The sequence below is a fragment of the Engraulis encrasicolus genome, chromosome 21 (assembly GCF_034702125.1).
Source record: "Engraulis encrasicolus isolate BLACKSEA-1 chromosome 21, IST_EnEncr_1.0, whole genome shotgun sequence".
Lineage (NCBI taxonomy): Eukaryota > Metazoa > Chordata > Actinopteri > Clupeiformes > Engraulidae > Engraulis > Engraulis encrasicolus.
Window position 1 is genome coordinate 25,687,196 of NC_085877.1, and position 13,331 is coordinate 25,700,526.

A 13,331-nucleotide genomic window follows, 5' to 3' on the forward strand; every position below is an offset into this window, starting at 1 on the left:
AGGCCTATGAATGCTTTGGACTGTGATGATGGCTCCAGTGGTGTACTATGTATATATTTGTGCTATTGTAAATAATGGATCAATCAATTTTAAGTGGGTATACTGTAATCCCTGAAATTTTGAAATGGGTGTGTATACTTCGTTTTACGTAGACTATACCACTGGCTGTGCATTTCATCAAGGTGTAGGCTAAATTCTCCAATTCAGGTTGATATTTTGACAACACTAATGTTCACATGTAGTACGACGGCAGATTTCGTGGCTTTTGTCTTTTTGGTTAGGAAACCATGTTGTTCGCTTTGTTTTTTTTAGTTTTTTTTTTTAAAGAGGGCCGCCAAGGGGAAAATTCTCCCGGTGGGAAAAGGTGGGCCACTCCGCCCCTGGTTGTAGTTATCAAAGAACAGCAAATACGTACATGGCTTTTTAAATGGGTTTGTTTGATTCTTGTGGCTGCTCTGTGTGGAGATCAACCTAACAGAATGGTCTGAAAGGTGTGCCACTTTAAGGGACAGATTGTACAATAATTGAAATAATTCACAAAAAAATATTTAGATTTCATCATTTACAGTACATGTAATAAAAAGGAGGAGTTACATAAAGTGTAACTGGTGAATTATAGATTATCATTCATTTGAATGTGATGAGGTAGTCGGGGTAGGCTTGGCTGTCATGGAACACCACAAACATGCTGGGGCTCTGCTGGCTGTCCACCAGGCTGTCAAAGAGTATATGGGGCTGCTGATCCGAGATAGCAGGAGGGACCCTCATGTCGCTCCGACCTAATGTGTAGCGACCTGTCAGAACTCAAGCCACAAACATAAGCTGAGTGCCATCTGTGCCAGGGTAGGAGTAGGTGGGGTTGGCTGAGTATCCAGCGTTCACAGCAAAGTAGGTTCCTAGACCGTACACAGTGCCTGGAAGAAAAAGAGATCACAGAGGGAATGCTCACTTAAAAAGAATAATATTGGCAAGCTGTGTCAATGCTTTTGAAAAATGAAGATACTGCATCTCTACGGCGCCTGAGGTCATAGCAAGACATTCTAGAATTGTATCGCTCAATATCAATACTTTTTGGCAAAAAACACAATATCCTTTTATGCAGGGGTCAAGCACATACATCAGTGTTTGAATATGAGTGGTCCCATGTCTGAAGAAGACCTTTATGGGTCCAAACATTGTTTGTTGTTCAGAATACTTGTACCATTCTGTTTTTTATCTCAGAGTCAAGCAGCTACACAAGTGCTCTATTATGGCTGAACCTCAAAAACTGTAGTTCAACCAAATGCATAGAGCTCCAGACACATCACAGAGCGCAGAGTACTCGTACCATTCTGTCCAGCAAATCTGCGGTTGAAGCCGTTCTTCATGATGGCCTGGCAGTTGTGGTGGGTGGTGCCGTGGTAGAGCATCTTCTCTCCAGCCCCGACCGGAGGCCCGTTCTTCTCATCCAGCTGCTGCCGCAGGACCTCGTACGCCCGACGCAGATGCACGTTCTGCACACGCTCAATCTGAGAAAGCAGACGTGTATGAATGAATATTGTCAATGTACTGCACTGTCCAAAGAAAAAGAGCAGTCTTTTTTAAAAGTAAAATGACAAATGTGGCCTGAATCTTTCAATAAGGTTATGTCAAACCGTGTTTTTTTGTAGTTAGTTAGTTAGCTCGCTAGCCAGCCACTTCATATGGGAAGTAGGCCTAAACAAATGCATGGCAATTTCAGAGAAGTTTCCAATCTTGATGATTGATTAGTGGCAAGACTTTTGAAGGAGTCATTATTTAGTGAAGTTTTGGCAGAGAGAAAACACTGACTCCCGTGTAGTTAACATAAACAGAAATGTGCTAAATTGGTAGCACAGTGAGTAGCACATCATTTTGGTTGGTTTTGCATTTTGGTTGGCTTTTGAAGGGCATTTTTTCATACAGCAACATCATTCCTGGCAGCACAATAACAAGATGAGAGTTATAGGTGAAGGCCCCTATAAATCCATGTGTCTTGAAAACGTCAAACCTTGAGCACAGTTTTGTTTGCTGTCTTCTTGAAGTCCCGCTTGACTTGGTCAAACTCAGCAGAGGACTGATTCACTGGAAGTAGTTGAGTTGTGCCACTGTCAAGGCAGTCCCAGTAGAGAGGAACTCGAAAATCTACCACAAAAATAAATGAAATAAATGACCACATGAAAAATAGTAAACACACTGATCTTTGTCGGACAGAAAGTGGGGAGTCTCCTACAGTCATCCTGGCCAACTCTCAGGATGAGAGTAGGAAGTAGTTGAGTTGTGCCACTGTCAAGGCAGTCCCAGTAGAGAGGAACTCGAAAATCTACCACAAAAATAAATGAAATAAATGACCACATGAAAAATAGTAAACACACTGATCTTTGTCGGACAGAAAGTGGGGAGTCTCCTACAGTCATCCTGGCCAACTCTCAGTCCCTACGTAATAAAACTGATGATCCACAAGCCCTTGTGTTCGCTTCCAAAACGAGTATAAGAACACTTATATACTCGCCCTGACTGAAAATTGTTTGTTGGAGATGGACCTTGACTGGCTATCGACCTGGCTATTGATGGCTTGATGGGCTGTTTTTGTTCATATTGTGAGCGTATCTTTCTGCTCGGCTGCTCTTTCTGGTTAAGCTTTAATGGTGTGTCAGTCATTTTTCTAAGAGCTCTCCTTAAGAGTTTACACATAGTCACAATTGTAACTTGTCAGGATTCATAAACGAACTGCACTGAGAACACGTCAATAAATATCTCAGCACAGTTCACTTCTGAGGAGTCTTGGTACACTTTGGAAAATGGAGTCACAGGTCTGATTTCGCTGAAAGGGACTAGGTGTGAAAACACCCTAAATGTGAAAACACCCTAAATGTGAAAACACACCCTAAATGATCTCTGCTCACCTGGAAGGTTTTCCAGCCTCTTCAGTGATGTTGTTTGACCTGAACGTGCTGCAGTTGCTCTCATCTGCTGGAGGTTCACATTCCACTGGCAGCCGTGAGCGTCTGCGACCCCTCCACTGACGTCCCCTCTCTCCAGCTTCTGATTGGCCTCTTTGGGGAGCCGCTCCCAGCCTCCACGCTGGCCCATGATGCACCACACCACGTGGGCGAACAGCTCCCTCTGCTCCCGCTCCGTCAACTGTCGCCGTAGTAACCCCTGCATGACCTCCTGTACGCCCTCGTTGAGGCCCCTCACCACCACACCCGTGCCAGGCCCTGATGGCTCCACCACCACCCCCAGGAAGCTCGCCCTTCTGGCCAGATCCCCCACCTCCCTCTGGGAGAGCCCAGCCAGGTCCTGTGGAGGCAGGACGTGCTGGGAGCAATGGGATGTGTAGAACCGCTGCAGTCGAGAGCAGGCATTGGTGAGATCCTCCTGTGATGTGCCACAAAGGGAGAAGGCAGCCGGCGTGCTTACAGCAGAGGAGGGCTGCAGTAGCAGGCTCAGGTCTGGACTGAGGGGCTGGAGTGGAGCCTGGCGAAGTGGAGATGTCGGTGTACGTAAAGGACCAGGGGCTAAAGTATGGAAGCAGACATAGGCAGCTGAAGAAAAGAGGTCTGACATAGAGTTCCACAAACAGAATGTAGCCTATAGCATGTGGTTTTCTATCATGACAAGATGATATGAAATTAGTTTTCTTCGAGTACTGTACAGAATATAATTACACCTTGAGAAAAACAGCCTTCATGGTCTAGTAATGTAGGCTGTAACTGAGCAACTGTGACAACTTCCCAAAGCAGTATGGAGACACATGAATAGAATACATTTAATATTTTTAGAGGTGTGCCATGCTTTGAGGTTCTATCAGTCCATCTGTCAGGAACCGTTAGGAGCTTTTTTTTAACGTGGCTTAGGTCTCTAGACCTGCTAATAAAATCCATTAAACAACTATTATGACATATTACCTTCATCAACTGATGAACCTACGATGGCCCTGGCCGCAGCCCGAAACTCCTGGAAAACGTTGATCTTGAAAAGTATGAGTCGGACGGTCGTGAGGTGATGAAAGGCACAGCTGGACACCGCAGCGCTCACACCCTTCAGGATGGCGTCTGCCACCACACGTGGGTTCAAATCACCAGTACCTGGACACACACAAACAAGACTAATTTTTTTACTATTTACCAGTCCAGTGGTGAATTACCAGTCTGGTTGTGTGTGTGTGTGTGTGTGTGTGTGTGTGTGTGTGTGTGTGTGTGTGTGTGTGTGTGTGTGTGTGTGTGTGTGTGTGTGTGTGTGTGTGTGTGTGTGTGTGTGTGTGTGTGTGTGTCCGCATCTCTGTGGTTGCGACTTTAAGCATGTGGGAAAAAAAACATTGCATTGCCCATTAACACATGCCATTCCACCACTGACTGGAACATTGTAGTAGTCACTGAAAAAAGCATTATTACCGTAGAGCTACACCACTATGACAGTGCATAGGGCCTTAAATAATACATTACGACAAATCTTAAGGTTAATGAATAATTATGTTTTTTTTTAAAACGTGATGTGATGTAATTACTTAAAGGGACACTGTGTGAGATTTTTAGTTGTTTATTTCCAGAATTCATGCTACCCATTCACTAATGTTACCTTTTTCATGAATATTTACCACCACCATGAAATTCTAAGTATTCATTACAGTATGACTGGAAAAATTGCACTTTTCATACATGAAAATGGGGATCTTCTCCATGGTCTGCCATTTTGAATTTCCAAAAATAGCCATTTTTAGCTGCAAAAATGTCTCTGCTTGGACCATACTAGGAAATACTTGTTTATTACTTACTACACTTTCATGTAAAGATCAAATTTGGCAATAGGTTTCAATGAGCAACATAGTTGCAATACCTTTTTTTTTTTACCATTTCCTGCACAGTGTCCCTTTAAGTTACATCAGCTTCAATAACATTTTCTACATGATTTTGAGGAGTCATTTAGAATGATGTAATGTAAAAGGTCCATCCTCCCGTCTACTGACCAGCACAGATGGCAGGGATGGCCACTGATTGGTATTGTTTCCTGTTACAGAGCAGCAAGATGTCCCTGGCCAGATCCTGGATGACAGCTGCATCTCTCTGGCCACAGACGTGCAGGATGGCCTTGCAGGGGAAGGAGCCTGGGGCCGAACTGAAGATCTCACCCCTCTTCACTTGGGCTGGAAATGAACGAAACAACACAAACAAGGAGGCAGAGAAAACAGGTTATGCGGTAATTAATTTGACCTTTTTTGTGATTGTTGTTTAGATGTTCTTTTTCAATCTCCAAAAAGAAGCTTGATTGCTACAAGCCAGTTTTGAATAACATGTCCTCTATATCATCACAGACTGTTAAGGATGCAGTTGATATATAGTGTTGCCATTACTCAGGAACAACACTTAAAATACAAATTAACAGTCCACTGGTGTATAGGGTATGATACAAATTGTGCCAGTATATCCCTGAAATGCAATGTATCAGAGATATGGTTGAGTCCCAGCTACCGCAATCATCCACAGATATTGTGTTAATGGAATAACTTTCGAACGGGTGGACAAGTCTTATGTGATACCACTATGATACAGAAGGCACATGCAATGCTTGCATTTTAGAGGCCAACATTGTCAAGATGGTCAACTTTCAAGACAGACAACTTTTTGTTTGCATGATAACTTTTGAGTGGGTGGAATGGAATGTCTTCCGTCCAATCTTGTGTTCTCAAACGCAACAATAGCTGCAGTACGTGAACTGACTGGATTTTTGAGGCTTCACATGATCAAGATGCCAGTAGCTATATGTGTTAACCTGTGGATTTGGGCGTTTCAAGGATATACAGTACATGTACCTCTGGCAGTAAGTGTGACTGCATAAGATTAGTTTCAACTTGGTATAACCAAAACAAGTATCAAGGTTGTTACAGTGATTTACCTGACTGAAGGGCTCTTTGCACCACAGGGCCAGCCATGGTCAGGATGTCCTTGCACACAGCTAGAAAATCCAAGTACAGTCTGTAGTCAATGAATACCTCAAAATTGTAGTCCTAAAGGAAATTAAATAGCTAAATAAAAATGGCAGTCATGAGTCAACACTACATTGCATTATAAACATTACATGTATCAAAATGTTGGAAGTCTGTGGTGTTCACTATGGCATCTGTGGTCTCATTGGTGATGTCCCCAAAGACCAGGTGAAGCTTGAGGGTCCTTCCCAATGCAAGAGTGATGTCATCCAGGTCAGAGGTTAAAGACTGAAAGACAGCTACAAAAAAGGGTGGGAAAAGCAGAGAAATCCTTTTCAGAGCTATCATTATTTCTAATCTGTGAGTCTTTTATTTTATCTTTTTATCTTTCTTCTTCTTTTCTTCTTATATAGAAAAACAACTATTTCTTCTTTTTCATGGCAAACGGCTGTCCGTTGTGGAATTTGTAAACATAACTGGGGCAACATTTTCAATGGCACAGACAAAAATCAGCTTAGCAAAATATTTTAAGGATGGTGAGATTTTAAATAAAGAAAAGTAAATGTATAGAAATGTTAGTAGACCACAGGTCCCACATCACACAAACACGTTTCGACTTGCCTTGACCAGTGCTATTATCCACCATGTATGAATTCAGTCCCCTGCAGACTTCCTGAAAGACCTTGGGCGGAAATATGTGAAACAATATTAATAATTAAAATGCAATGAAAGTAAAATGCCATTAGCAATCAAAACAATAATATGCCACATCTATTAATAGTATCAGAGCATTAATACAATACACAGTACAGGCCACATCTACAGCCTTCCGATATTAATTGATTTGACTTATCTTAACCCATTTAAGTCTAAGGCACCTGCAAAAAGGTCTGCTGAATGCCTAAGCCCTTTTTTGGAATAGGTGCCCTCTGCCTATTAAAACCTAAATATATCAGCCTCCGAAGCACATAAAAACAGGAAATAAGTTGCATTTAAAAGCTCGGGAACTCGATTTGCATTGGGATGTGTTAATTCAGCTCTAACATACCCATATTTTCAGTAACAAAAACTCAAATCTGAAGAGCCTGAATGCAGCGTATAGAGTATGTCATTCCAGGCGACAAACATATACAACATACAGTACAGTATACGCTGCATCAGGCATGGGTTAATTTACCTCAGCAGATTCCTCATAACCTGGTTCTAAGACGATACGTATAGTTGACAGGTGCCTTGTTGGTCCCCGCAGCCCAAACCGGCCAATCTCTTCTGACAGTATCTGAGCAGCTTTCTTTGCTGGTATGCCCAGAACCACACCTGGTCCAATGATTGGAAATGCAACTGAACTGAAAGTGTTGCGCTCACACAGTCCTAAGGCTTGTTTCATTCCATACCTCAGGGCCTGCAGGCAAGAATCAGAATCAAATCAGAAAAGCTATTTATTATTATAATTTTTAACTTTAAAAGACAGTTTGTAAAGTTACACGTACAGTTCATTGGCGATGTCAGTGAGACTAGAAAAATACAGTGCCAAAGTTAACTGTGGCACGGAATACATATTCAGGCACCCAATAATGCATGCCGTTCCTCCAGTTGAATGCTGTAATAGTCATTGAAAATACTTGACTGCTGTAGTGCTACACCATGCCATTACACAGAGTGCTTCATAACGCTTTACGACTTGGTCTTTGCCATTCTGGTAACAGACCATTTATAAAATGGACCAAACGTCTAAATTAGACAAACCATTAAATATGGTCCAATACCTTCTCACTGTTTCCTTTGAGAGCATCCCAACGTAAACACTCGATGAAAAGGATCTTCTGGCATGCCATAACTGGAATGCCATCAACCTCCAGAACATCTCCTGGCTTCAGAGCACTCTGGCGATTTCGAGAGCGATCGAAATTTTGTTGAAGGCGTTTCCCAGCTTTTTGGGCAAATGCTCCCCCGATCCTCATTGATGTCATATTTAGCCCCACCATGGGAGCCACCAACACATCGACCTGAAATGTAACACCCACTTAATTAGTAGTTATCATACAATATAGAGAGGATAACATGTAGTTTAATCTCACACAGCCTCCTTAAAAATCAATGCAGGACAATGGCTCAATTTTCAATTCTCAATTGCTCAAAATTCAATGTAGAGGACAACAGGTGTTGCATTGTCCTTACCTGCTGGTCTTCAAGCCTTCCAAGCACGACCTCAAGATCTATTTTATTTTGTGAGTAATCTGGAGGTGTTAGGCTGAGATGAGATTGTGTATCAGTTGGTGTGATGGAGAGGTCTCTCATGCTAGAACTAACTGTATCATCTGCATTCTGGTCTGGCAGTAAGACAATGAGGACATGGTGAGAACCTTCCAACAGTGTGACGTTATCCTTTCCTTCTCCACGGAAGTACTGCAGTGCCCCTGGCCCGTCCACATTAAAATCTTTGAACACCAGAGAATCCAACCCCGAGGCCAGTCTCTCCCGAAACTGTTGCACCAATTCTCTTGGTCCAGCAAACTGAACACTGGGAGCTGGCAAAGGGATGGGCATCAGTCTTAAACCAGTAGACTGTATTCTGAGCAGGTCCAACACTTTATAGAAGTTGTCAACTACCAGTGAGTTGGGTAGATTCAGGAAATCACAGACATCTGCCTGATTATGCTTGTAGTTCATCAGTATTGTCTTGAGCTGCTCAATTTCTCGTTTATACCCAACTATTTGAACAAGCATCTGAGGATCTGACTGTGATGGCTTGCCGTAACTCAGCTCCACTCTTTTCCCATCTTTGTTAGCTCGCTGCAACGCACAATCTAAAGTTTCTTTCAGTTTTGTTACTCCTGGTGATTCTGCTTCTGCTTGCTCCAAGACAACTTCCTCCACATTCAGGTCCCTCTCCAAAGCTGTTGCTGCTTCCTCAAGGGACTCGGCGGTCAGGCTGGACAGGATCAGGTCAGGACCAGCTTCCAGCATCACTGGGCTCCTCAGGCTCTGCTGAAACCGCCTCTGGTATGTTTGAATGGCCCCGCTAGACTTCAGGAAGGCGATGAGTGGTGCAGGCAACTGGAGTCGTCTTTGTCTAATCTTTCTCACCAGCTGCTCCAAGGTTTTGCAGGCAACTTCTACCTCTGCCTCAGGGCCCTTGAACACTGCAGTCCTGCTGCCCTGCCTTTCAATCTTGACATGTGGGGATGATGCGTTCATCTCCCTACCAAATTCCTCCTCCAGCAGGTTGAAGTGTGCGTCAGAGACTATGAAGTCTTTACGGATCTGTTGCTTTGCCTGAAGGGCCTCCAGTTTGTGACATAATTTATCTACATCACTTGTTTCTCCAACCACCACTGCCAGGTCCTTAGATTCTTGATATACACATATGTTCTCAGTGCGCAACAAAGGGTTCTCCTGAAGGATCTTCAGTCTTTCAGGCTCCACCTCATAGTAGCATTGGTAAGTCTACATGATCTGAGAACATACATCTTCCAGCTGCATCTCCCATTTTTCGTGCCGTAGTTCCTTTTGAGCTGGACCTTTCGTCACAACGAGTTCATCTGTCTCTGGTAAGATGTCAAAGGAGCAGGAAAGAGTAGACAGCTTCTGGTGAAGGTCCCGTCCTGCTTTTGTGTTCTCCTTCAAGTAAGTGAGTAGATAATGCTCCATTTTAAGGCTTTTTGTCTGTTCCCCTCCAGAGACACCCTATTCAAAATTTGAAAGAAAATGATTGGCACCATTTGAATGCAAGCTGATTTTAAGGTATACAATATTTATTACCGTAAGGCCTCTCATAATGGCCAGGGCCTGTATTTACTCAAGTGTATCTTGGACCAGGCCATAATTGGAAGGAGGCCAGAATTAGAGACAGGCCTGTATTCCTATTTGAGCGAAACAGACTACCAGTGGAATGAATAAAACCATGTGTCTACCAATAAAATACTTGGTTCATTTATTGAAAAAGTAGGCTACAGTTACCATAATAGTTACGGTATGGTGCGAATGACTAGGAGACCATCGTCGGTCCATTTTTTACTCACGAGGCGTGTGTCCCTTCCTCCTCTGTTTGTCTCTCCCCCCGTTCTCGCCTTGAGCTTATGGACACGAGATACGGCAACGTCATTGACATTGACGGTCGTATTCCAATATCTGCGGCTGTTTCACTCCGTATTTTACTCCAGACTTCGCAAGGCAAACTGTTTGTTGCTGCAGCCAAATGTACCGCTCCGGTCCGTAGCCTGAAGCAATCTCTATGTATGCGTACGTTACTGAAATATGAAGGTTAAGCGAGGTAGCCATATTATTGTCTAATACTGTAGCGTGCCTCCTATTTTTCCTCCACTGGCAACGCATAGTAAAAGTTTGACCGCCAAATGCATTTACGACGAGGGCTCTCACAACTTTGCAACCAAGGCAAAATCTCTTTCTGTATGGGCGTGCTCCCTCTGCCTCTGGCTGTATTCTGGGCTCGTGTTGTTGCTAGGTTACCCAAGCGTCTGCAGGAAAGCTAGAGATGCTGACCGAAGCGGTCGCTCTCACAGAGCTGATATGAACACACTGCTCACATGTAATAACTAGTCTTTGGCGTGTGCACCGTTTGTTTTATAGTAGCAAATGAGTCCTTTTTCGGAGTGAGGAACTATGTCTAATGTTAACCAGCTTAATGATTACAGTTGTGGATTTTGAGAACAACGTGAGATATCCGGTAAACGGAAAATAAATCATTGATTCTATTTTTAAACCTGGCCTGTACAAGAGACTGGCCCCAATTTACCTCCGCCGACCGCGAGACCGGCCAATATTAGAATCCCGGCCAGTAATGGAATACAGGCCACAATTAGAGGATTTACGGTAATTATAGCCATCTTAGGAAGAGAGAGAGTATTTTATTTATTTGAGTTTAAGAAATATCTGTAGGTTGTGCATAGGTTCAATTACATTATTCTGTGGTTTTTGCAACTGAATTAGGCCCCCAGTACTACAGTATGTCAAGTGGCAAGTGCAAACAACTTCAGCTTCCTCATGTCTCTTAATGGGCTCTGTGGCTCTTTTGTCTCTTGGTGAGTTTGAATGTACAACAGAGAGCTTCGACGGTATGGCTAATTGTATAAATAGAGGAAATATAAACAGGGGTAAGTTTCTCAAAAGAGAAGTTGTTAGCCTGTTAGCAACTTCGGTAGTTGCAAATGGGAAAATACATTGAAAACAGCAAAGTAGCTAATGTAGTTACCAACTTTGGTTTTGAGAAATTCACCCCAGGTTTGTCATGTTGACTGACTCCCATAGGCCTCGCAGTCAGAGGCATTGGTTCTTGTACAATCAGTAATGAATCACTGTTTTCATCAACATAGTTTTCTTACGGCAGTGGATGTTTCTGTCTGCCCCACTAACCTCTTGGCTCTCTGTGGAATCTTTGTTCCCTCCAGGCGTGTCATTTCTCATAACTGAGAGGCGAAGTTTCTCGCGGCCCACAGCTATTGCATGCTCCTTTCTATCCAGCACTCTCTGCTGAGCTGTGCCAAAAAACATACATGTACATTATTTCAAAATGTGATTTAAAAATGAAAATAAATGTGCCGTGAAAGACGAAGTGCAAAGTCAGCTATTACGCAAACACACTTCTTTATAGCGCAACAAATATAGAGCAACATTAATCAACTAAATACTGTTTCACAATGCATTTAAACTACAGTACATTGCTCCCAGCATATAGACTACAACCACACACACATAGCACAGAGAGACATAGGCCTATTTGCATATCCATATCGGCATGTAAAATGGTGAACCACAATAACACTAACTACAAATTTTGGTCCAGCCATGTCTAACACAAAGTAAAGTAGTGCAAAGTCCTCACCTTCTTGCTCCAGAAATGAAATCTTGAAGATGCCCTCGGATACACTTTCCACCGGTCCACATTCACCTCCCCCTGATCGCCTCTTTATCTTGAAGTAATTCTGAATTTTCTCTTTCTCAAGGTCAGAAAGCTCTCTGGCCTCAAAAAACACCTCATGGCTTGGCCTAGAAAGAGCCATTTTGCCCTTATAATTGCCTATGGGTTGATGTGTGAGAGTTTGTACCGTCTTGTTCTTTCTTAGCTGTAGTTTTCCGTTTGCTTTGTTGGCATAACATACAAGCACTTTCTGTTTCATTATCGACATATGAGTGCCAGTACAGAGGCCTGGGGCATTGGAGGAGGGGCTATGTTGGTTCTTTGTGGTATGAACAATTCTGTGATTTGGTTGGCATTTTTTAAACTCATTGTATTCATGGCAAAGAAAGTATTCCCTTGTATAATTATCTTGTAAATTCATTTGAGGTCAACTGGTACCTGCCTTGGTTTAAGATTGATATTATTTAGGATGAGATCATGGAGAATGTTATGGCCTGCAATTCCTATGAATATTAGCTAAAGAGAATAGAAGCCTTGAGAGTAAGCTAGTGAAAAATCAGCAGTAGGTTAGGAGTAAGTATGAATAGCGATGTCCATGCATGCAAGTGAATGAACAATAAAATCTCATTGAGGGTGGGAGAACAGGTTAGTTAAGGTTGTGAAGTATCTGGTTGGCTCCTCCTGAGCTATTTTTAGAGATCATCATTGCATGCTGCCAGTTCAGTGTCGGCAGTTATACAGTTTGTGTCATCCAATATCCAAAATGTATAGGCCCAGCATGCATTCACAATTTCTCATTGCTAGACTTTTAGAAGAATAATTGACCCATTTTAGCCTGATGACTCGTATGTTGTTTAACCTTTGATGCCTGGAGACACCCGCATTCTGGCTCTTGAGATTTTAGCTTTTTTAATAAAAATATGGATATGTTACAGCTGAATGAATACATTTTGATGCAAGAGGTGGGTCTCAAGGTTTAAATGCAACTTATTTGATGCTTTTATGTGCAGATATTTAGGTTCTTATAGGCTGAGGGCAACTTCCCCAAAAAAGGGCTTAGGCATTCAGTAGGCGTTTTTTCCAGGTGCTTCAGGCATCAATGGGTTAACAAGTTTTGAACTGACTCTAGTTTGGTACAGTACTTCTGTTTGGTATCCTGTCTGCCCTATCTGTGGTTTGGCATATCCTGTCTGCAGTCTACCATAACAGAATGCGTAGGGGTTCTACCATAATCATTGAAGACAGTGTCAATAGTGGTTTTGGCAAACCCGTTAGACTGGGTGAACCATCACTACAGTTTATTTTAATTGCCCGAGGAGTTTTTATTTCTAATGGATTTGATCTTAGCCATAAACACGTTGAACTCTGTACCACCTGCTGCTGGTCTGAGGAGATGTTACCATCAGACAGCAGAATTAATCAAGACATTTAGAATATATTGATAAACTTGGGTAACCTTTTTTCTACAATGCCCAAAGTACAATGAGGAATTAGGAGAGCTTTAGAAGCATGACCTGGCTCCTTTCTTCT

The 13,331-nt window shown here is 42.7% G+C and overlaps 1 pseudogene; it reads right to left on the reverse strand.

Annotated features, from left to right (window-relative positions):
- Window positions 1-339: 339 nt before the first annotated feature.
- LOC134437032 (protein mono-ADP-ribosyltransferase PARP14-like) lies at window positions 340-12,702 on the reverse strand (annotated as a pseudogene).
- Between the last annotated feature and the right edge of the window lie 629 nt (window positions 12,703-13,331).